Source organism: Rhipicephalus microplus, chromosome 9 (assembly GCF_043290135.1).
Source record: "Rhipicephalus microplus isolate Deutch F79 chromosome 9, USDA_Rmic, whole genome shotgun sequence".
NCBI lineage: Eukaryota > Metazoa > Arthropoda > Arachnida > Ixodida > Ixodidae > Rhipicephalus > Rhipicephalus microplus.
The window spans coordinates 52,899,802-52,924,987 of record NC_134708.1 but is presented as its reverse complement, the minus strand read 5'-3'; the positions used below and the strand labels follow the sequence as shown (position 1 = coordinate 52,924,987).

At 47.1% G+C, this 25,186-nt stretch overlaps 1 protein-coding gene and 1 long non-coding RNA gene across 2 annotated transcripts in view; one reads left to right on the top strand and one right to left on the bottom strand.

The window, feature by feature from the left end:
* The window catches only part of LOC142771794 (uncharacterized), a 359,560-nt gene that overhangs the window by 106,575 nt on the left and 227,799 nt on the right, over positions 1 to 25,186 (top strand). The window lies entirely within an intron of this gene.
* LOC119165050 (complement receptor type 2) overlaps positions 1 to 25,186 on the bottom strand; it is a 155,739-nt gene that overhangs the window by 129,109 nt on the left and 1,444 nt on the right. The gene's annotated exons all lie outside the window — the stretch shown is intronic.

Below are 25,186 nucleotides of genomic sequence, written 5' to 3'. Positions count from 1 at the left end.
CCTGAACGACCCCCCTTCCATTGCTACACACAGCGAGCTTTTTTGGGACTCAAATTTATGCTCTCTTTTTATACTTCTCAAAGCTCGGATTACATTAGGCTCACTCTTACTCGAAGACTGAAGTCAGCAGCTGGTCGGTAGCTGCAGGCGGTGGATGCATACCCGACGATAAATAAAATAAAGAAGTTTTAAAAAGAAAAAGAAAAGGCGCTCTCTAAAGTTCAATTTCAGACGAGGCGATGGGGATTTGCCTTCTTTTTGCATCCTTTACGTCGTCTACAGGGAAGAGGAGAACGGAGAGTGTGGCTATAGGGTTATCCACCTCGCGGCGTTTTCCGCGTAATGTCCACAGCCTCGCGTTTGTTAGATTAGTCTGGTGCTCGCTATGAATAGGAGGAGCCTCCGGCTAGACCACCAGGTGGCGCTGCTGCAGCGAGGGTCAACGGCATAGAGTAAGGCACCAGCTTTATATACAAAAGCGTTTGTTTTCTAAACCCTTCAGCAACGTAGGTTATGCCTGCCGGGGCAGTGCATGTCCTTTTGGTATTCATTTGTTACAGTAATTTCTGAATCACGTGTTTTGGACGGTGCAAGTCCGTGAAATATTTAGTGGAAACTCCTCTCCACACCCATTGCACTAATTTGGGAGTAACTGCGAAGGAGTAACCTCGCTCTCGCGGCTACTCCTCAAAGGAACAATAGTTAGCAAAGGAAAAATCAGGTTTCGGTTGCCTTAACCAGCCTTTCGAAGTGCGTGCTGGCATTTGATTAGATGTACAATCGATGTGCAGGCGTCACATTTAGAATCAAATTTCGGAAAATTTGCAGCAAACACATGGGATGTGAACTCACGACCAGTCAGTCAGCATGCGCGTACACTAACCACTACACCACACCACGCTAGGGCACCATCTGAAAGGAAACAGGCTTGTGTAGGCGCCGACGGGTCAATTGCACAGACACGAACATTCATACAGTTAATCCCCCCCCCCCCTAAAAAAAAAAAAAAAAAAAACTGGCGTTTTACTCTACAAAGGGGGAAGTGTATGCCCCTCCTTGCGGTTCCGTGTGCAATCTTTTGCGCGCATTCCGCCTTTAGGAGGAGCAACTAGCCCTTTTCGGGGCTGAGTGCGCAGTTCCTCCACAAAACTTTTTTAAGAGTGTACACGGTGAAATGCGGTGAGATGGGGCAAAACACCTGCAACCGATCGCCACCCCCCTTGAACATCGTTGTGGAGGGACGGGGGTTGCACCAGTATTCACTCCGCCGTTAGTTGATCTGCATTCTCCCCTAATGAAATATCTTGGGGAATCTGACGTGACGTTAAGCACGGAGGGAACCTACGGCAGGTATCGTGGATTGCATACTTGTAAACGTATGTACCTTTGGCAAACGAAAGCACTGCAAAGTGCGGGCCTGATGTTCTATGGAGGTGTGGCCTATACGTACTGTTTGGTGCAATAAACTGAGGGCACCAAGTAAACATTGAGAAAATATTGAATGTTGAATAAAAAACAAAGCAAAAAAAAAAGCGCAGTGAGCCTTGCATTGCCAATACACAACTCACGTGTCCTCCGCAGTCGGGCGTGACCCGGGACTACGCTAACCTGAGTGAGCTGAGAAATGTATCCATTTTTTAATACATGGAAACACGTTCCTAGATTTACGGTTACAAGCATAGCGAGGCAGTGATTTAAAAAGAGTGGACCTTCAATATTTCGCGAGAATCTCGGGAATTATAGGGTGAATCGCCGTTGTCCATGCCGCGCATGATGTGTTGATTGATTGATTGATTGATTGATATGTGGGGTTTAACGTCCCAAAACCACGCTATGATTATGAGAGACGCCGTAGCGGAGGGCTCCGGAAATTTAGACCACCAGGGGTTCTTTAACGTGCACCCAAATCTGAGCACACGGACCTACAACAGTTCCGCCTCCATCGGAAATGCAGCCGCCGCAGCCGGGATTTGATCCCGCGACCTGCGGGTCAGCAGACGAGTACCTTAGCCACTAGACCACCGCGGCGGGGCCCGCGCATGATGTGTTAGAAACCAGCGGTTAACTGCGGGACCGAATGCCACCACGTGCGGCGAAAGTACGGCGTCCACGGGCGGTCGTCTCCGATTTCTGCGGGATCCGCACGGCCCGACCACCACCACCGCCGCCACGTGCGTGCGTGCTCGTGGGCCCGCCGCCGCTAATAGCGAGGGCTGCATTCATTACACTCGATTTGGCGAGCGCGTTCTCCCTCTCCGCCCCTTGATCGCGCGGCCGACTTAATTGGGACAATAGCCCGAGTGGACTCCCTCTCTCGCCCACCTTCCTGTTCGCTGCACGGCTGACCTTGCCCCGCGGTGCCAATAAGAGAGTGCGACCTGCAACGCCAGCGCGGCTTGAATGTGCCCACGCGCCAAGCCGCGCCCCCCTATCAAGCAGCGCCTTTGTGCGCCGGGAGGTTTGTTTCCCCCGCGTTTGCGAGTCAACGACTCGAAAGATAAATTACACTATCTTTGGAAATGCTGGACGAATTCGTCTTTAAATGAGCACTTACAGGCACTTATACAAACGGGAAAAATCACAGCCGACGTCGGCTGCGTTAACACGTTTGATGAAAGAAATCTGCATCACCTGATGACTTCACACTGTGACATCACTTAGGGAGCCTTCATGTGCGCGCCTCCGCTTGGAGGCGCGCCCATAAAGGCTCCCTTAGGCTGCTCTAGGCTCCCTAACACCATCGCGACGTCACAGGTAACCAAAAGTTGTGAACTAGCCGTAACGTCACTACGAAACAAGATGACCTCACATGATGATGTAATCACGTCGCGTCTCCTGTTGGCCAAATTTGGGCCTATCCCAGGGGCATTGCAAATTGCAAGACTACGTCGAGTGCTTAACACCCTTGGAGGGGAGAGGGCGAGCTATAATGTCTACTAAACATTAAAAAAAAAAGATGGTCGCTTGCTTCTTGGAATAGTATTAAAGGTGAATACATAAAGGAGCTTGAAGACTGTTGTTGAGCAGCACACGTACGTCATACTTCACAGTTTACTGTGAGTATACATACCGCATGCTTATAATAAGAATGAAAACAAACAAAAAAAGGAAGAAGGTGTTAGCGATTCATCCCGCGTTTCGGCGCGCGTTATCGTCGGGGATCATGACAGCGAATATTCGTGCTTAGCAAGATGTTTCCAGTAACAGAGTTAGCTATATATACTAATTTCACCTTGAAGCAGCGAAATGCCGCCCTCGGTATACGTTTTGACAACACTCAGTGCACGCGTTAAAAAGTTCCGCATTGCACGACCAGGCAGAGGAGCGCCGCGCTCTAGCCCGGCCGTGGGCATTGGTACAGATACTGATACGTGTGAGAGGGAAGGAGGAAAGTCAAATCTGATTGATCTGTGGGGTTTAACGTCTCAAAACCAGCATGTGATTATGAGAGACGGCAAAGAAGTCAAATCTAAGACGAATATATTACCGAGGTTGTACCTTATTTGCTGCCAGTTTACACTGTGATAGGCTCTGACGATGAAGAACTAGAAACAATTTTATGGGTGATGCGCTTGTGCCGAAGTATGACGTCATTTCTAGAAAATCAGCACTTCGGGAGTGTTTACGGTCGGAGTAGGCGGATTGATTGATTGATTTGATTTGTGAGGTTTAACGTCCCAAAACCACCATATGATTATGAGAGACACCGTAGTGGAGGGCTCCGGAAATTTCGATTACCTGGGGTTCTTTAACGTGCACCCCAATCTGAGCACACGGTCCTACAACATTTCCGCCTCCATCGGAAATGCAGCCGCCGCAGCCGGGATTTGATCCCACGACCTGCGGGTCAGCAGCCGAGTACCTTAGCCACTAGACCACCGCGGCTGGGCGGAGCAGGCGGATGAGCCCGTTCATTCTTAAAAAACGTTCGCACGCCCAAAACTTCTTGTGCACGTTAAAGCACGACTCGCTCGCTGGATTTTGTGCCGACAGGTTGTGCCCCCACGATCTCCAACGACAGCGCAGCTATGGTCGACTGGGCTCGCCCTACGCCATCTCCTGACGCCGACAAGAGCTCTCGCCAGTGGTGCCCCGTCCTCAGCCTCCTGCGACCGTATCCATCTTCCCTATCTCCTCCTTACTTCCGCCGTTTTCTGTCGTTCGCTCTACCTACGCCTCTCTCTCTCCTTCCTCTCTCCCTATCTCTTTACTTTTTAATCCCATCCTTTTCATACCTTCTCTACCCCCATCCCTCTTGAGCTACTGTTGAGGCGTCCTCCCGCTGAGAGACATTTACGAGGCTCATTTTTCTCTTCTTTTCATTAAAAAAAAAAAAACCACTCACACAAGCGACCCACGTATTCCACTGCTCCCTGGGCCAATAAACTAATACGCGCTGATTGTGCGTACGATGTGACTTATTGAATTGTAATAACGGGAGTACCGGCTTATTTGATTGATGCCAGCCTTTAGGCTATGTGTCGATTCATGGGAGTTATGCGTGCGCTGCGCAGCCTGAGTGAGCGCGATCTCGCAAGTTGCCCCGTCGTGCTCTTGTCGTCCGAGGCCTTGCAGGCGATTGAAGCGTGCGCGTCGTGATGAAGCGAAGCGCGTATGCGTGCCAGCGAGAAGTCTATTGCGCAACACCCCTTCTTCCGGTGCGGATCGTTGGCGTTCATTGCGTCTGTGTCTGGCATCGCCAAACTCTTCTGTTGAAGGGAAAAAAATTCCTGCCCGGCGTTGTTCGGCGGGGTGGGATTTATATCGACAACCGATGCCACCACTTGGCTCACGTAACGGTGCGATGTTTTTAACGAGAAGAGGGATAATAATCTCGACAATATGAGCTTCCTGTTCCTTTCACTTGGCTTTATGCGGTATCTTCATTCACCAAGGCCAAGATCCGATGAATCAGTTGGTTGCTTGGTTGTTCCTCAGAAACCGGGCGCAACCCACCACGTGTATAGAGAGATGTCTGCATGTCTGGCTTCATCTTTTCTCTTGTCCCCGCCCCTGAGTTTTAGTGTGTAGTATGATTGCCAAAGATTTGATTTTATGCAATCTTGAGCTTTTCCTTTCAATAAGGATAATTACTTCTCGTGTTTCGAAGCGATGTCCTTGCGTTTAGGTGATAAAGCTATGTGTACCTCAAAAAGCTGGAAGCTGTAGAGGAATGTCTACTTAGGGCAGGTAGTAACCGTGGAGCCGAACCATGAGAGTAAATCAAGTGGAAAAATAATGAGGGGTGGGATCACATTCAGCAAGCATTCTCAAATCACGAATGCTAATCTGCCACTGATCCCCAAGAGGAAGGTATATAACAGATGAATCTCGCCGGTACTTAGCTACGAAGCAGAAATCTGGAGGCTTACAAGGCGAGTTCAGCTTAAATTGAGGACGACGCAGAGAGCGATGGAGGCGAAAATGATAGGTGTAACAATAAGAGGCAATAAGGGAGCAGAGTGGATTAGAGAACAAACGGGGGTAAAGGATATCATAGTTGAAATAGAGAAAAAGAAATTAGCACGTAGGCAGGATGACCGCTGGTCATAAAGGGTACCTTACTGGATTCCCAGAGAAGGCAAACGCACGAAAAAGAGACAGAAAGTTAGGTGGGCCGACAAGATTAAAAAGTTCGCAGGTATAACGTGGCCGCAGAAGGCACAAGACCGGGTTGATTGAGGGATCACGGTAGAGGCCTTTGACCTACGGTGGGCGTAGTCAAGCTGATGATGATGGCTTCAAATGAAAGCGCAATAAATGTCAGGTACAGATGTGCATGCGTGTGCGCGCGCTGTTACACGCGGACGGACTATAGATGGACAATCAGTCAGACTAGATAGATGAGTGAACAGACAGATACACATATTGACAGGTGACATGGAGGGATTGACGCAGGAAAGTACGTATCTATACACATAATGCAAACACATAGTAATATATATGAAGGTTGGACTGTCGAACGGACAGAAAAGATAGAGGAATGGAAAGCAATAATATAGATCATATACATAGGGTGTCTTGCACAACTAGAACTGACTATTTAACAACTGATTGCGTTTAACGCCCAAAAACCACCATATAATTGTGAACATGAGGCAAATGTTAAATAAGAAAGATAACTTGAACTGAATGAAACCAGCGACATATCGTTTACCGCCATGTGTCGCTTCTGAGGATATCTTTATATTGTGCTGAATTAGTCAATTAACAAAGTCAAGTATGTAAAAGTTTAGATTTCACTCTAGGCCTAAGTACGTAGATTCAGTTACGTTGTAGAGGGCATTACAACACGACCAGCTCACATTTTCGTGGTAATGTACGCGCTTCGCCGTGATCGAAATACAACGTTTAATGAAAGCCAATGTAAAATGAAGTAAAACCACATGACTGCACTCGCGCGCTGTCGTTCATATAATCATCCCACACGTAGTTGATCACCTACGGAAGAATTACATTCACGTCACATGCGGCGCTAATTGATTGCTATGCGGGGTTCAACGTCCCAAAACCACGATGTGATTATGAGAGACGCCGTAGTGGAGGGCTCCAGAAATTTCGACCACCTGGTGGTTCTTTAACGTGCACCCAAATCTGAGTACACGGGCCTACAACATTTCCGCCTCCATCGGAAGTTCAGCCGCCGCAGCCGGGATTCTATTCCGTGACCTGCTGGTCAGCAGCCGAGTACCTTAGCCACTAGACCACCGCGGCGGGGCTCACATGCGGTGGTTAAACGCGTGTAGTTCAAAAAAGGAGCTCTCGCGTTGTTGCACCGCCAAATTAGCTCTCCGCGCCCCGCAAAACAGTGATCACGTGCGACGTGATTGACCTGGCGTATGCCGATACCAACTTGTGAACGGGAGTTAACTATAGCACGGACGTTTCCCAATGCTGGAGTTCGACGGCTGTGAAACAATCATTGTACCCCCCCCCTCTTCTCCTCTTCCCTCATTGCAGGCGCTGGCTTTCATTCTCATCTCGTTTACGAAGCTGGCGGCTGCCGATGATGGCAACGGGCAAAGTGAAGCAAGCGACACGTTCGTTCATTGGGACAAAATATTCGAGGCGCGCGCACGAGTATACCGAGTGCATAGCAACGCCCTTGGCATCCACGTGCAGGGATGATACACTGTCCTGCCCTTATGATTTAACACGTGTTTGCGGCAACAGTTCAAGGGGAAGCCACGAAGTTGCTGGCACTAATCAGTCGCTCGCTTCTTGGCATCTACCACGCGCCAATCATCGACCGCGTGCTACACGTCCCGCCGAGCTAGCCGTCCGATAATTGCTGCAATTACCTCCGTTGCCGGTGCGTTTGTCACTTGGGCTTCGTTAACTCGCGTGATTGTCGCCACGCCCTCTAACTAATGTTTCCGGCTTTTTTTTATATTTATGATTGACGTGAGCGCCACCGGGTAGCTCGCGTCCAAACAAGGTAGCTTAGGAAAGATTGACGCTTGAAACGATGAGAGATATTCGAACAGGTAATGTTGAGCTACCGTTTTGATCTTTGGCCTCCTCGGCAGTCAAGGCGCAATTCGCCTTGACTGCCGTCATTGCGAATTGTCACCGAGTGCCACCCAATAATAATAATACTACTAATAATAACACTGTTGTGGTTTAACGTCCCAAAACCATGTCTATGAGGGATGACGAGGAGGACGAAAATTTTGACCACTAGGTGTTCTTCACATGCACTTAAGTCTAAGCACACGACCCTTAAGCACATTCACCCGCATCGAAAATGCAGCCACCTCAGTCGGGAATTGATCCCATGACCTGTGGGTCAGCATGTCGAGCTACACAACCACTAGACCACCATGGCGGGTCGAATGCCACCCAGTAAGCACCTTCACGTTGTTTTCGGCAAGACAACGTTTGCTGGCGCCTTGACGAATACGAGCCCACTTGTCTAAACCTTGGCCAAAGCGTTAATCCTGTTCAACAATGTCTCATACCAAGAGTACTGTCAGAAAACATGTCTTTGTCACAAGTACATCGTCACATTGTCAATTTACCTGTAATTGGAAAGACGTATGTACCACATCGAATGAACTTTACTGTAACCTCGTCCTTCTCGTTCCGAATGACAAGCTAATTTGTTATCGCAAATCTTCTGTAACAAATTTTCGTGGCAGCACATATATGTTTGCGAAAGTAGCGAAGTTCGAGAATCGCATCCAGTTCAGGCAGCAATCAGACGTATACCATAAACAACCACAATGAAAAATATTTTTCAAGCTTAGGCCCAGCCAACTTAACTGCTGGTTTCGATAAAGAAAAAAAAATTTCTTCGTCCTCCTTAAGTACAATAAGTCTATGCAATCATCGGAATGAAATAATTGTTGATTACGTAGAATACATCACCGAATTATTGTCAGAACGTCCCGAATGGTTGCTGTTCGGAGTTAATTATTCGAAACACTTCGCGTTTATGTAGTTACGACTTATGCATCTATTTTTTTTAAGTCACGTCATTTTTCTTGTTCCAAAAAAACCAAACACGATATCTGCAGTGTTTCTTGTGGTATTGCTGTAGTATCACGTAACCATGCATGCTGACTGCTTTCTGAGGCACTTGATTTAAGTCCCGCAGAAAGGTTATGCAAACGCCACAGCGAATCGCTGATCGCTTCGGCAAACACACGCAGGAAAATACATTATAGCTGTTTTGTTTTTTCATGACGACGCATTAAAAAGCTGATGTAGGGACGCCCTTTTGTTATCGGCAGTATTGTAGGAGCTTAAGTATTAAACGCATTCAAATAAGTGCGAGAAAAAAGAAAAAAAAAAACGCAAGCTCCTTGTTTCGGTGATTTTGTGTAACATACGTACAGAGATGGAACAGATAATTAAATGATAGATGGCGATTTAGTTCGTGGGGTCACGTGGAAGTGTGCGCTATAATCTCGCAACTGCGTGTGTTCAAACCGAAGTGCTTGTTTCTGCCCAGTCTCCTTAGATTTCTGTTTTGTCAACCACTGGGCCACCCTTTGCGCACGACGTGTTAAAGGAATGCATCTCAAATAAGTAATAAAGTAAGAAGAGGTAACAGTGAAACATTCAGAATCAATCAATCAATCAATCAATCAATCAATCAATCAATAAATAAATAAATAAATAAGTAAAACTGGCGGCTGAAGTTTTCTTTTTGTTTATTAGAAGTGAAAAAAAAATGGACAAGCGAGTTGAGTTTAACTAACTTTATTTGCAAAACGGTTGTGCCCGGGTAGGCTGCCAGTGATTCACCAATCGAGAAACATCTTGAGAGGACTATACAACTACTGCAGACTAGTCGAAGGAGGAGTCGCTGTCTCGGATCTTATTCTTTTCTAGTTTTTCCTTGTTTTTCGCAGTGTTTCGTTTCAACGTCCTTTTATTCGCCAGATCGTGTGGGTGTCATAAATCTGGGATCATAAGGTAGCCTATAGGGTTCACGACAGCGTAATGAAGATACGAGGTGAATGCGTGTGCCATTACGGCATGAACTGACACAACGTATATACCTGGAGTTACAAGAATTTAGCAGTTCACGTAAAAAGCAAGGGGCATGGTCGTGATGTATATGGTATAAGCTTGTGCACGTTTAATGGGCTTCATTCCGAATAGTTAACCAGCGGGTCATATTTCAGTATTAGGCACTGCGGCCGTGACGACCTCTATGCGTGAGCAGAATCTGGGCCAGAGCCTCCATATATAGAGCGACACTTTGTGTCACTCCGGAAAGGGGCTAAGAAGCGTTATCATCCGCGGAGAACTGTATCTACTCACGGGCCGCTAAGCACGTTCGCGTAATCGATGCCCGCTGCTCGTTATGTACTTAAAGTACGGTAAGCCACTTTCCAGCGGTTTCGATTGCTTATCTCACTGCGGAAACGGCTACAGTATGGACAGCGGAAAAAACAAAAACAAAAACACCAGTAGGTGAAAACTGGGCGAACGGGCATTGGTTGCCAGAAAAGTGAATATAGTGGCGCAATGCATCGCGCTTTTAAGTCGCTGTCCTCCAAGAAAAGCAGCGAGATCGAGGTGACCTTCGTCGAGTGGATAAGTGTTACGGCGCTAATCTTGCGTGCGCCCGAGCTAAGCGCCGCTTGAAAGTGAAGCCGCAGGACCAGACCGTGCACCTGTAACACGCGTATGTAGGTAAACAAGTCCCAGTGTGAATCTGTCACCAAACTAGGGTTTTAAAACTAAGTTTTACTTCGTGCTTAAGCATTCCCGGTGTATGTTGATTCGTTACGCGAGCCTGCCACCAGATGAACATACGGTCTGACGCGGTTTTTCGCGGCAGTGGTCTCGGCAACCAGCAGCGGAACAGTGCTCGGCAGCTGGTCTCCGGTCACGCGTTCGATACCCGCTGCAGCGGTCGCATTTCAATGAAGTCGAAACGCTTGAAGCCCGTGTACTGTGAGATTTTCAGTGCACGTGAAACACCACTGGAATGTCCCACTACTACGGTGTCCCTAATAATTATATAGTGGCTTTGGGACGCTAAACCCCAAGTATTGTTGTTATCTCTCGCTTCCGAGAACGTCATAGTAGTGACGTCACTGAGAGAACTTGCTAGCTTTCTCGGATTAGTGTGGACGGCTTTTTTACAATATCGACTTCTGGTTTCAACTTCCGGTCTCTATCGACTGGCACCCGGTTTTCACTTCACTTCTCGTATAGCTATAACTATACGCAGGGCTCCGCAAGCGAATTCGCTAAGAGTCAACATCGGGCGCACCACTCGCCATCACAGGAAGTAGTCTGACGATTACTAGGAGTAAACGTCGCATCTTGCGCATTGGAGTATTGGGTGAACAACACGACGGTTTGTAATTCCAGCCATTATTTCTCTTATGCGATAATCGAGGTGGCACCCACTTTCATGAATTGAGACAAGTTTCACTTCCGCATTATAATCGATTTCAATGACAGTGGGAGCAACATTTCTTTTTCTTTATTTCTTTTCTTCCGCAGTGCGGCGTAGCAAACCGGACGTACGTCCCACTCAACTTCCCGTTTTCCCCTTCTCTTTGTCTCTCGGCGCGCCAAAGTTCGTTTGAAGAGCTATACACACCACGACGACTCGTCATGATGTGTGATGCAGCTCACAGATACAAGACTCAAATATTCACATGGTTTGCCATGCTTTTGCCTAAGACGACAGGAAGGCGAAGGACAGCTTCTTTTCCTTCTCAGTGAATGCATTGAGCCTTCCTCCGCCCCCATGCTAAAGGCTTCTTCACCGAACGTGGTTTTGTACGAGCCCTGTGATCGGCCCGCTTTTCACCCAGCGACCATGTGGTGCGATGATGTCACGATGTGCCGTCATAGTGATGTTATTAATTTTGCGAATGCGATGTCACATGATGACTTCGTCGCACGTTGATGCGGTCATCGACGATAAATTTTCGGGCTTTACGAGGCACTTCAGGCTTCTGCCTTGACTATTTTTATGCACATGATTCCATTTCTGGCGCGAAACAGAGTTTTATTTAAAAAAAATGGTGAAATCTTTTGTAGAGAGTGATTTTCTCCCAAGAAATGAAAAATTGACGATTTTAGTTCGGAAGATATGAGGTGGTCACTTGAGGTGATCACCATGCAGTAAGGGTCTACTGGTCACTTTCTGTGGAAGCACGGCTTCTAATTTCTATAGACCTTAGCGTTAGCTACTTATAGAACGTGCTTTCCTGCACTACCAACATCGTAGCAACAGCACATACTTATATATCTATAAAGATATCTTGGGTCTACCGTCTTGCGTGCCATGAGGACGACGGCAACCGGAAGAAAGCAAACGTAACGTGTGCCATTGAAGCCCAAACGAAGTAGCATCGTCTCTGTCGGATTGCCAACATCTTTAAAATGTGCGCCATTTAAAATTTGACACGTGGAGGTCACGTGTATTACGAGGGGAAAAAATTGAGAGAAAGCGGCGACCTGGGGTGACCCCCCGGTATAAGTTAAAAGGATGACATGATTCGACGGGGCTACCGCTGTGGTGGCCCTGCTGAGTCAATTATTCCTTTTGTTTCTTGTCTGCGTACGCTTCTGCACACGTGAAGATGATCAACTGTCACAAACTCGCTCACATTTCAACTGAGACACGACACTTTGACAAAGCAGCCGAGAGCTTTTTCCCCGTTGTCCTGCTCGCCACCGAAAAGTAAGCCGTCTAAATCACCTAACTAAATCACCCTTTCTTCTTCACTAGGAGCTTGTCGCGGGAAGATTAGCCTGTATATAATTAACTCAGCAATGAATGTTTACCGCCTCCGCGTCTCCTGCGTGGCTCGTCGTCCATTGAGGACGCCTAGTTTTTCGCCACACTGTACGTGATGACTCAGTCACCGTTCTTCCGTTTCGCTTGAAAGTTATTCCGTGAAAACGCCATCCGCGGTCGCGCCCACGTCTTCAGACCACGCGCTGTGACACCGAAGCGACGTATGACGTCGGTGAGCGGAAGCATATATCGCGAATCCGACCGGCTGTGACGTTTCGCCTCTACTTCCGGTCTGGTTTAGCTTGCATTTTTTTTCGCCCGCGGAGAGACAACTCACGTCTCTTGGAGTGGGAGGGCGTGACTTCAGTGGGTCGCACGGCTCACGCTCGGCCTGCGACTGGAAAAAAGACAGCTAAGCGTGTGGCGACGGGGACTGTACAATGGCCGCGGGCGTTGAACTTTTATTTATTTTCGCAACGAGGGCTCCTTATTATTTGTTCCTTCCTCACTGCTTTGTTAAGCCGTTAAGACAAGCACCGTAGCAACACTTTTTTTGTGTTTTGCTGCCCCAATTCGGTCTTGAGACGCTACGTGAAAAAAACACTTCATTTCCTGCCAGGTTAAGTCGTTCCGCGGCCGAGTCAGAGTGGTCTCTTTTTTGTGTGTTTACTTTCGTTGATTTAAAAACGCGACATGACAGAGAAGGAAACCAAACGAGCCAGGACAGAGTTGAGGTTGACTTCGTTTCAAAACAATCAAAAGCTGCTTAGCTCTACCAAGAGGTCAACATGTGACGGTCACCACGACAGCTTAATTATCGGCAATACACGGCATTCTGGCTTTAGTTGTTTTGTGCGAAATCGCTGTAGAGCAAATCTGTATTGATGCGCAGATCTTCACTTCATTACCTTAAAGACCCCCTAGAGGGGGTATTACATAAGGGGTGGGAAACATACAACAAATGTGATACATATGCAGGATGGGTACAAGTATGAACAGGGGTAACCAATACAGAAATAAAATAATACATGTGCAGGATCAGTATACATATTAACAGGCGTAAAACCTTGCCAAAAAAAAGACGACAAAGTGAGAACCAGTGGCACAAAAAGGAACAATGTAATGTATTCAAATGGAAAAGAAACGAGTGACATTTTGTGTAAATGTTCAGTGGCACATTATGTTGGCGAGATCAGTGGAAAGGCCATTCCAGTCGGAAGCTGCACGAAAAAAGAAGGAGGCTGAAAATGTCGTGGTACGGGCACGTGGCCGGCCGACATGAAAGGAATGAGTGGTGCGGTGAGATGTGCGGGCAGGAGGCAAGACATAGGGCGGGTGGCCGAGTTGACTGTGATAGAGCTTGTGGAACAAAATGAGGCTGGCAACTCGGCGACGAATGTTAAGGTTTGAAAGATTCCTCCTATAGATTTGCGCTCTCAAGTCAGTCTGCGCGGCTAATGCAATTAAGCTTGTCGTTTGGTCTTTTAACGTCCAGGTTGTTCCCTTCATCTCTATATCTTGCGATGCACAGAGTCAAGGGCAGTAACAATAAAATGAGAACGTGGGTAGGAGGCGCAGTTCATCAGTATACAGTGAAGACGCGGCAATCGAAATGCGAAATCTTGGGCTGTACAAAATTGAAATCAGTGAAGCAAGTGGCAGAAACCACCGTTACATTTTGCCACATTCAATTGTACGGTGTAATTGGGTGACGAGAGCTACTCCAATCTTTAGTTATACAGTCCGTTTCCCGGTAATGTTCTTTTAGCGCTAAGAGGGCACCTACTAACAGAGACGTTGGACGACAACGTACAATGTCCCGTACAGTTGCCAGTCTTTTTGTTTTGAACTTAGGCTTGTATTCTTTGTTAAATGGCCAAACACCCCATGTAAACGTATATAAGGCAGTGAGGTTGAGTGCCATAGTTTAGAAGAAACCTTTCTTCCCTAATGTCTCTTTCTATCTTTCTCCCTCTCTCATCTTTCCGCCCCTTCCTCCAATCCCCCAGTGTAGGGTCACCATGGACCACGGACCAATAGCTTTGTGGTTAACCTCGCTGCTATCTGCTTTACAGGTTCCTTCCTTACTCGTTTTAAACGCGCTTGAACATTACTATGCCTACGTGCAGTTTCAAGTCCGACCCAACAGGATCGTTGAGAGTACTTCAAGCTATTTCGAAGAGTCCGGTTCGCATTTGACGTTTCGTCAGAGTGGAAACCGAAGCCTCTGTTTTAAATGCTTATGAGCATAACTGTGGAAAAGGAAGCGTTCCATACACTGAGTGTCTTATACCCAATGAACAGAGAGTCAGGGAAGACCTCGCTATATGCTTCATTTTAATGCATTATCATTGAAAAATTTGACGAGCACTTCAGTCGTCACAAGCGGATCATTGCTGGCTAACGGTGAACTGCGTGCGCCGCGATACGCAGTTCGTACACGAGACACGAGCGCGCGGCGTGGCCCACATTTCTGTATGCGTCAGCACACCACCAACCCAGCTGCCGCCACGGCTCGTTCTTCGACGTCGGTGTGAGGGGTACACCGGAGGAGTCAGACGGACGCAAGGTCAGGTAGCGCGCTTTGAGGGGCTCCGTCAAGGAACTGCGCCTTCCCACTCGCCCTCGCGAAAACACGCTGGCGCCCATCATCGAGTGAGCGTACACTTGACGAGGCGGCCCGCTTGGTCGTGTGGAACGGCTCGTGTCAGCTGCAGGTACCGGTTGCGGCTTGTGCAGCAGCGGCAGGAGCACCGACAGGCTTGCACGCGGTCGTTAGTGGTCGATGTCGCTGTAAACGTGGACTGTCCGGCCGCCTTGTGACATGCGGTGGCGCTGCGCGCGGCAGGTGCGTTACTGACGGCGCCATACGTCATCCACGACCTATAGAGGTCCTGCAGATAGGACGTCGCGGAAACGGCGTATGGCGTATGAGTAACTGTCGACGGAAAACACGTGCCGCCTAAGTGATTTAAGGCACGCACGTGATTGATGCGACCGCTCAAAGGGAAGGGGTCCTTTGAATGGGAGCAGGTGAAGAAAGCGTGCGTTAGCCGTTTCGCGCGATGAATGACGGTGGCCGTCACGCGCCCCCACTTACGCGGTGTTTTCTTTGATAGAACAGATGGCGTCTTCAATGGTTGCTGGATGAACTTGACCTCGTTGAACCTGGTAAAGCATCATACGTATACACCCGAAGGTCAAGGGATCGAATCCAAGCCATGGCGGCCGTACTCGCATCCATGGAGGCACGGTGATAGAGGTCTCAGTACTTATAGTTACGCGCATGTTAAAATAAACTCGCGGTGGTCGAAATTTCCGTAACTCTTCGCGGCATCCCATTTAATCGTATCGTTGTTTTCGGCAGGCAAAACCGCAACAATTACATTAATTGTTAGGTAAATTGGCGAATATATACGTACACATCCATAACGCGAACATGCGGGTGTTGAAGCGTTGAGTCACCCGAATGGTTTCAGGCCGAACTAAACTACGGGAGGGGTGCAGGGTGCCTCGTCCGAGGGCCGCATTCATTAGTTGCCCCAGGCCGCATATTGTTCAGGCCACGTAGTATAACGTCTTTCGCGAATAAACTATCCCATGTGCATCCCAGAAATGACCTATTAGGCTTGTTTACAGGACTTTGAATCCACCGTTAAGCACTTGGCTCCAACGTTCAAGTCCCAGGGCAACGGGTAACCTATGGCTCCACTCGCCTGCATCACCTGCCTGGCTTTCTCTTACTTGGTTTTTCTCGGACTCTGCGTAGTCTGCGAGCACATTCCCTTTGCCTTGACACCATACTTTACTACACTGAAAATCAGCATGAAGATTGTTGATGCATCAGGTGGTACTGGCTATAATACCTACCCGTTACCTTCGTCCTCCTTCTACGCTCCCCCCCCTCCCCCCATACGCGCTCAGTGAGTCGTAATTCAGTCTGATACTCTGTGCTGTGTGTCTTTTCAATAGCATTTACATCCACTTCACGCGTTTCACTAGTTGTAAAAGTACACACGTGCTCTTCTGTATAGTTTCGTTTTTGCTTATTCGCGCCTTTCTTGTAAAAACTGATCGCGATGTCTACTTTATATAAGGCACATTCTAATGAAATATCTGCGGGTTGCGCGCGTTCGAAGCGACTCTCGGCCATCTCCGTTAACGGGCCACTCTGCATGAACTTGAGCCGCATGCGTGACAACGCTCCGCTGACGCCCATCCAAGCATTCTGCGCTCGTTTGGGCGTCGCTGTGTTTTCGCCCGATGCAACGGAATGCAGCTCCACTGACCGAAATCTGATCAAGCGGGGAAACACTCGAACACGTGTGACTCACCAGCGCGTCTACCCATGACATCGAAAATCTCTTTCTGTTCCAGTACACCGCACAGTTAAGCATAACAGTCATTACGATGGACGTAGCAGAGCTCGGTGACGATACATTTAAACTGCTTTTGGTCTTCAAAATGCTACGCGCTGCCGATGCACTACGTTTGTACGTGACGTTATGTCAACTTTCTGTCTGCTGTGGGACGCCAACCCGTTATGTGATGTTATAGATATATGAAAAAGCAATTTAGTGATGCTACAACACAGCACCGCTGCTGCTCCAGATAATAGTGTCACTAATGGTAGTACAGTAATACTGCAGCTGCTATCCTGACACTCGCAATACGGCGCACTGGCGCGAGTCACTGGAGCCAGCATCACCACGCCTATGAATCTTAATGAATTGCTGCATAATAATATAGGTGTGCTAAATATTCAATTCTACTACTACTACTACTACTACTACTACTACTACTACTACTACTACTACTACTACTCACTCTGCTTATTATTGCAACTGCGGCAATAAACTTCAAGCATATACTTAAGTCCATCCAAAAGGACACGAGCGTGGCGAGATTCGAACCCACATCCTCGCATCAGGTACGGACACAATCAACATCCTCCACAGTAAACAGTTCAAGGGGGGTTCAGTTGCTCCAAGAAGCAATCACACCAGTAAGAGAGAGAGAGAGAGAAAAAAAAATAAAGCAAAACTTCGAAAGAAACGGGAAGAAAGGGTTGAAACAGACCGAGGAAGAAACGCAGTTGCACGAACAGCGACGCGGTGCAGGTATACCCTTGCCGTTTTGTTGTAGTCCCTGTGCACAACCGCGGTCTTGTCCCGCTCCCCTGAAGAGGAGGAGGAGGAGCAAGCTCACGACTGCGACAAGCTCACGGAAAGCGCGCACTTTAGAGCACGCGCATGCGCAGTAGCCTCTTGTCCTCCTAGCGGAGCAAGCGCGTGTCCGCCGCCATTACTCCTACATCACATTCGGCCATTTTCTCTTCTCTTTTATTTTTTTTTCTTTGAACAAACCATGCTGCACACCTTCCTCTAGGCTAACCTTGCTGCGGGTAGAGTACAGAACGAGACAAGATGAAGAAGAGGCGAAGGAGGAAGCGTGACTCTTCATATGACGTCTCGGTGGCGGCGCTGCAGTCTTTCTCGAAACGAGCAACGGAGGCGTCGGTCACGTCTGGACGGCCGTCGGAGGAGCTTTGCTCCATATTCACGCCGCCGGCTCGGTTTTCCTTACGACGACCTTCTCCTTTTCCTCTTTCTCTCTCACCCTGTCTATCGTTTGTGTCCACATTCGCCAGCAGTTCACGCTTTGCGCACGCATTGCAAAACGACTCCACCGCGCATTTCAATCGAAGCGTCGGTTCCACTCTCCATTTTCTCGAACGTTTGTAGTTCTACTGATCTGCATACCAACTGATCAAGGGGTTTTCTTGAGGCCGTTGTATTTCGATCTTGGTGGACGTCAAAGAAACCCAAGTGGTATAAGTTTTCGGAGCCCTCCACTACGGCGTCTCTCATAATCATATCGTAGTTTTGGGACGTAAACCCACATTGGTTATAACTATATATTACAAACCTACATACTCAACTGGCGAATATTGACGACGGAGTATCAAAGGAAGGCACTATAGATAATTATTGTTGTGATTGAACATTCCGAAACTAGGATACGATTAAGGTGGACACTGTTGTGGAGGGCCCGTGGAAACTTCGACCACCTGCTGTTCTTTGATGTGCACCAAAATCTCAGCTCACTGGCCTCAAACATTTTTGCCTCAGTCTAAGTTCAGCAGCCACGGCTGGGATTCGATCCCATGACCTTCGGGTAAGCATTCAAACACCATAAGCACTGAAGCACTGCGGTACCTATAATTGAATTTACCTAGAAGTCGCAGCATTCAAACAAGTATATAGGTTGCAACAGAATCGAAAGTTGGGCTAGTTGGATATGCATGGTATAACTATCATTTAAAGCGCACGAAAAGCAGACATAAAGAGAGGACAAGCGCTTTTATCGCAACTGATAGTTATACCAAGTATATAGGTATCACAGTCGAATGAGAAGCAAAGGTGGTCTTCGCGTTTGAGTTTTTTTAGGCGAGTGAAGGAGGGGCTGAGTTTTTAGGCAGGAGGCATATACTGCAAAGTACGTCGGCAACACGCGTCTTTATTTCTCCTTGAAGTCGGGTCGAGCGACGGCGCTTGGTACGCGACGGCGCTGTGGTATTCGGGTTCCGTAAGGCACCCTTCCACGCGCCGCCTAACGGTCGTTTCGAGGTTCTGTGGAGCGCGTAATCGCTTCCGCGACGTTTATTTAGCCGTCTACTACGTACACAACGATGCAGTACGGCGTCCCGTTTAGTTCGCTACGCTCGTCCGCCGTGCGCGTCGTAATAGAGAAGGAAGAAGAAAATGTCAACAAACCCTCCGCGAAAAACAGCGCGGCTTCGCCACGTGTGTTTTCCTTCACCCAGTTTGTCTGTGTTTTTGCTCGCTCGCTCAAGGTTGTTTGGGGGCCGCAATTTTCTGGCTGCTTCGGAATGATCGCGCGCGATACGCTTCGCTTCTTTATGCGGCTACTTGGGTTCGCCCTTTCTTTCATTTAGTCATACTGCATAGAACTAATTGCTTCCCTTTTTTTTTTCTTTTCTGAACTGTAGCGTGAGTGGCGAACGTACTGGGTTACTGGGCGTACAAAGTGTGGCACGCGGACATCTTTTTTTTCCCCCGCTTCGTGGGCGTACGTCTGACACACGTTGCCGTTTTTTGCTATGATATTTTTGTGGCGTATTGCTTTTTTGAAGTATACTGTTGGGGCACTGGCGCGAACTGTCGGGTGACCAAGGTTACACAGCGATCGTGGGGGCGTGCCAAATAACTAAGCTTGCCGTCGTCAGCAGCGGGAAGTGTTGATAGGCCATATGTCGAAAACTCGGCTATATTCGGTCGGAAACAAGCGCTGCTTGTGGGCCCCACGTCATAAAACTCGTCTAGATTTGGTCACCGGGCGTCCATTCACAGTTGAGCGGTTGTTCACGGAAGAACAGGACAAGACTTTCCTTGGAAAGCCAGCGAAACTGATTTCTTCGATTTTGAGCGGCGAAGAAGGTAAGCTGGTGTGGAAGGGACAGATGATCTTTGGTCTGTTTGAGTAACAAGATAAGACATTGCAGCAAGTCCGACAGAAAAAGTGCATGTATGGAAGCAGTGGCGTAGTTGGGAGTAATGTTTGAACGTTTGACCCCCCCCGCCCTCCAATTTGCGCATTGATGCGAGTACATACGCGCACACTTACAAACGCGCGCACGAGCAATTATTCGACAAATGAGTATTAGAGGCTACGCCCCGGCGTGGGAGGCAATGAGTTGACTTTATAGGTCGCGCTCTCTCTTCCCAGCCAGAGCAGCTGTCTTGGGAAATATTTTCTGTGGAAGTAAGTTGGGTGCATTACGGAGTTTTTCCAAGCACTTCAGTTATTACATGACTGTGCACATAATCTTTTAATCAGAATTACAGGTGGGTCGACGGGATATTGGAGATTTGTGTGGGTGCAGTCGGGCTCAAGGACCACTACGGTAATTGCAGCTCTCATGCGAATGTCTCGGTTCATTCATTCATTCATTCATTCATTCATTCACTCATTCATCCATTGATGAAGTCTGACGTAGTGCTTTTACTCCAACGTCCCATTCCTGCTTGCACAGATGTAAGTGTTTGACGTAGCGCTTGCCCCGCCGCAATGCTCTAGTGGCTAAGGTACTCGGCTGCTGACGCGCAGGTCGCGGGTTAGAATCCCGGCTGCGGCGGCTGCATTTTTGATGGAGGCGGAAGTGTTGTAGGGCCGTTTGCTCAGAATTCGGTGCACGTTAAAAAACCCCAGGTGGTCGAAATTTCCGGAGCTCTCCACTACGGCGTCTCTCATAATCATATGGTGGTGTTGGGACGTTAAACCCCACAAATCAATCAATCAATTGACGTAGCGCTTATACTCGTAAGTCCTATTCCTGCTTGCGCAGCTGTAAGTGTTAAGCAGTAGGAACAGCTTAATTGCTTAGCAAAGTTGCTGCTGACAGGCTTTAGATTGCAGTGCACTCGTGTCACGTTGGGCGAAGCGGTGACTGTATAGTGCGAGCTACGAGGTGGCCCGATCAATAAATGTTTTCGACACACCCACAAGATTGAAACGATTGAGCATTTCCAAAAGCTAAACAGGCCGCCGACGACAGTAGTAAATCTGCCTTGCGGCGACGCATGCGTTGACAAAAAAAAAACCGTTTATCTCTTATTATTCATTATTATTGATAATCTTATTTTGAGAAGCTTTTAACGGCGTCATATATGTGATAAAAGTACTCATCGTTGCAGCGCCGGTCACGGTATTATAGTGAACGCACGCAACCAACGCTGACCTATAGTGTTTTTGTTGTTAATTTGTACACGGGGTCTTCGTTGCACTTCGTTATGCACTTCAGGTTATACTAGATTTTACAACACGAAATGGTTTGCCTTCAAACAATAGGACCCGCCGCGGTGATCTATAGTGGCTAAGGCACACGGCCACTGATTCGCAGGGTCGCACGATCGAATCCTCTCCGCGGCGCCCACACTTTCAATGAAGGCAAAAATGCTTGAGTGCCTGCCACGCGCTTAGATTTAGGTGCATGTTAAAGAACCCCAGGTGGTTGAAATTGCTGGAGCCCAGCACTACAGCGTGTCTAATAATCATACGGTGGTTTCGAAACCTTAAACTCCAGTAACTATATTACAAAAAATCCCAACACCTATACTCAATGTATACATAATATTCTATCAGACAGCTTTCTCTAATTAACAACTAACGAACGGAAAAAGTGACGCGGCTTTCTCGTGAGCTTTTGTTTTTCTTCCTTTTTTGGAGAATACATTGTCGCATAATACGGCTGGACACCCGAATACATCGTGAACCAGGAGCTCTCATTCTGCAGCTGTGCAGTCGTAGTAGCGCAGGTCTCCACGCGCGGCGTCATTATTCGAATAGTCGACGCAAAGCGCCCGTAGCAGCGCTATATGCAACGCTCTCTAGCAGGTGGAGACGCTTTTCCGTGAGACACATGGCCGCTATACTAGACCCGACGTTTTCTTGGTTTTCGTATATCGCCACGTGAATTCATAACGCCATCAAACATCGCGTGCACCAACCCGACCATTTTTTATTTATTTTTTTATTTACAAGTACTGCTGTCCTATGCCTGGGACATTGCAGGAGCGGGTACAGAAAAACCAACGAAAGCACAGAAACAAACGATAGTGCGCACAAATTTATGTGACTAACACATAAAATTTTTCCCGAACTCTACAGTGTTCAGTCTACTCAAGCTTGTTCCAAACTTCCACCACACGCGGAAAAAAAGAGAATTTGAAACAATCCAAACGACACCTGAAGGGTACAAGGTTCAAAGCGTCTGTACTACGTGTTGTACGCGCTGGTATATCAGCGAAAGATAAGGGCGCGTGAACGCGGGTCATTTTGTGTACAATCTTGTGCAACAAGATAATACTCTGACGTGTACGGCGGTGTTCCAGTGAATGAAGTGACAACAAATAAGCATGTGAAGACGGGGAGAAGTCCCGATCATAACGGTTAAAAACGAACCGTATAGCCTTATTATGCACAGATTCTAACCTGTTTTTATCTTGCTCAAGATGAGGCAACCAAACCACAGAGGCGTACTCGAGCATCGGTCTCACTAGTGTCTTGTAGGCAGTTAACTTACAATCTTTTGTCGAGTTTTTCAATCTTCGCTTTAAGTAGCCAAGTTTCCTTAGAGCTCGACAAGTTATCTGATCAACATGTTTTCCCCATTTAAGGTCATGTGTAAAGGTGATGCCTAGGTATTTGAATTCACTCACATGTGCTAGGGTGGACCCATTGTAGTCAATCACTGCTCGTTCAGTTGTTAACGATACAATACACAAAGGCTCTCAGAGCCGCCCAACATGGTGGCACTGAAAAGCATCGGTAAAATGGTCTATATAGAGGTGTATAGGGTTAAAGGCAGTCCAACGGGAAAGATACAGCATGACTCCGCCTACGCCATTTCACTTGTATGCGGCGGCTAGGACGTATCAGAAAATGATTGCCGACTCGAAGTACCAGTTCGATCGCCGTCGAAGTGCGCTTACCTTCGCACAATGCAGCCTTGAACGCTGCGTTTATGCGACACAACGTGGCTACCGGAGCGCTACGAAAAGACCGAGTATTAGAGGTCATTACACAGTTGTTCGAGAACAGGGCTTGCGACATTGAGAAAAATGGAAAGTATACCGACGATCTGAATCGAAAACGCGGAATCGAGGAAGTTCTACATGGTCCAATAGCGTTCTGCAAAAAGCGGGATTGTTCCACCTCGGTTGTTCTATTTCCTTTTTTTTTTCATTTTTTTTGTTTGAAACGGTGAATAGGAAAGGTTGATGCCTTTATGGTGGTACCGGCTACGGCTTTTCGCTTAGCGAAAGAAACTATATCTTTTTTTCTCTTTTTTTATGTGGGATATTTCGAAGCGTGAGCGGGCTCGTGAACTGGCGTGCATTGTGGGCGCACCCACCGATGCGTACGCCACAATAGACTTCAAGCAGCGCTACACTGTCGGCAGTTTCTCTTGCAGGTTTATCGGAGGGTGAAGGCTGCGGAAGCAACGCACTGCTTCGTGGAGAAAGAGTATAGTTGCGTCACCGAAAACACGGCTTGTATACGTTCCTATACACATAAGCTATACGCGCAACCTGAGCAAACATGTCCCAGAAGTTCCTTGTCGAAAACATGCAACTAAGATAACCTTTACAAACATAATGTTCGTTTTCCCTTCGGTAAGTTATTCGAGTTTCTGTGACGACGACTATTACGTTTATACTACACAGTGACTTGTTGAAAAACGCTAAATAACCAAAACAAAAGAACAGTGCTAGGCGGGACTGATGTGTTTAGGTTAGAATACAGAAAAAATACTCAAAACAAGACAAGAAACTTGTGCTAGAAATTAAACTTGCAAGTGTGGAAGCCGGACGTCTTGGTAAAGTTGCATAGCGACTTATTCGAAAAGTGATAAATCACCAGGACAAAAGAAACTTGGTTAATAGGTAGCACCTGTACCATATATCATCTGTTTTTTTTTATTTTGGCTATCTCGCGCTTCTCAATGAGCCACCATGCAGCTTTACGAACCCGCGTAACTTGTCTAACTCCATGTGACGCATTAGACATCTATGAGCATTTCGTGCACGTAGCTCCCTTGCGCTTAACCCACTATGGTACACTCTGCTGATGATTTTGTTTATGTATGCCTGTTTTCTTCCTTGCATTATTTGGTTACTTCTTACTATTCCTACACGTAAGCTTCATCTGCACTGCACCCAGTGCAATGATGAGTATACGAAATATATGTGCACTAATATCTGCCGTGTTTATATTATAGAACTTGATATACAATTATGAACATTTTAGTTATAGAGTGATATTCTGATATGCAATTTGGAACATATTTGTTCAGACCAAATTTATGCGGAAATTATACACATAGTTTGATAAAGGCGGCAATTAGCAGGAAAAGGCTGTGCTGTAAAGTTGAGGACAAAAAACTGGACTGGCACAGGGAGAGCGCATCTAATAACTGAAGTTTATAGAAATAAATAGCAAAAAAAAAAAGGGTGTAGTAACATACACGGGGGTGGCCACTGCAAGCAAACAACGCATGCCCCTATCGGGGTGCTATCTATGCGGTAATACACGTGCTTTTATCAATCGTTTCTTTTTCATTTTATTTGTCTCTGTAAACATGCCACTTGTCTCTCGGAAAGTGCTAACGAAGGTGCGCTAACGCATACACCAAACTTTTCAGACATCATATAGTAAGCTTCAATAATTGTTCTCCTGATGTTATCATTGCTCTGAGCCAAAGTGGTGGTATCCCAGAAGTTAGGTTGACACCTGCAATTAAAGCAGTGTTGAGCAGTTTCCTATGTTGAGCCAGTCCAGTTTTTCGTCCTCAACTTTGAAGGGCAGCCTTTTCCTGCAGTATGTTCCAACTGGCCCCCACACAAGCTTTTCAGCGGCAATTAGAGCGTGATGCCAATGCCACGATAATGCTATATAGATGGCATTGTCGTGGAAAAAAACCTTGTAAAGAATAATATGAGTAGGTTTTCTGAGCTTGATAACCGCCTTCTGCCTAAAGTTCGCACAAACTACAACAAGTTCCCTACCACATTTACAGGAATCAAGCTGTGTAATTCCCTTCCTTACATAATAAAATCATCAACCACAGAACATGCATTCAAAAACCAAGTAAAGAAAAATTTTTTTGCAACAGTTGTCTTCATTTCAGCAACTGTTCTTTAATGTAGCGATAACAATTGCTGCATGTTATATTGTCCTTACGTTTTGTATTATAACTTGCGCTTGTTTGTTCTTCAGAGTTTTATTTTTTGCCTTGCTAAACATATATGTATTTTCTACTTTCGTTTTTTCCCAATGCGCTTTTTTTTCTTACCTGGAAATACCATAACATCCGAATGTTGTACATTTTGTTTCTTCTCCTGTTAATATCATGTATGGGAGCCCCCCTGACAGATTCTAACT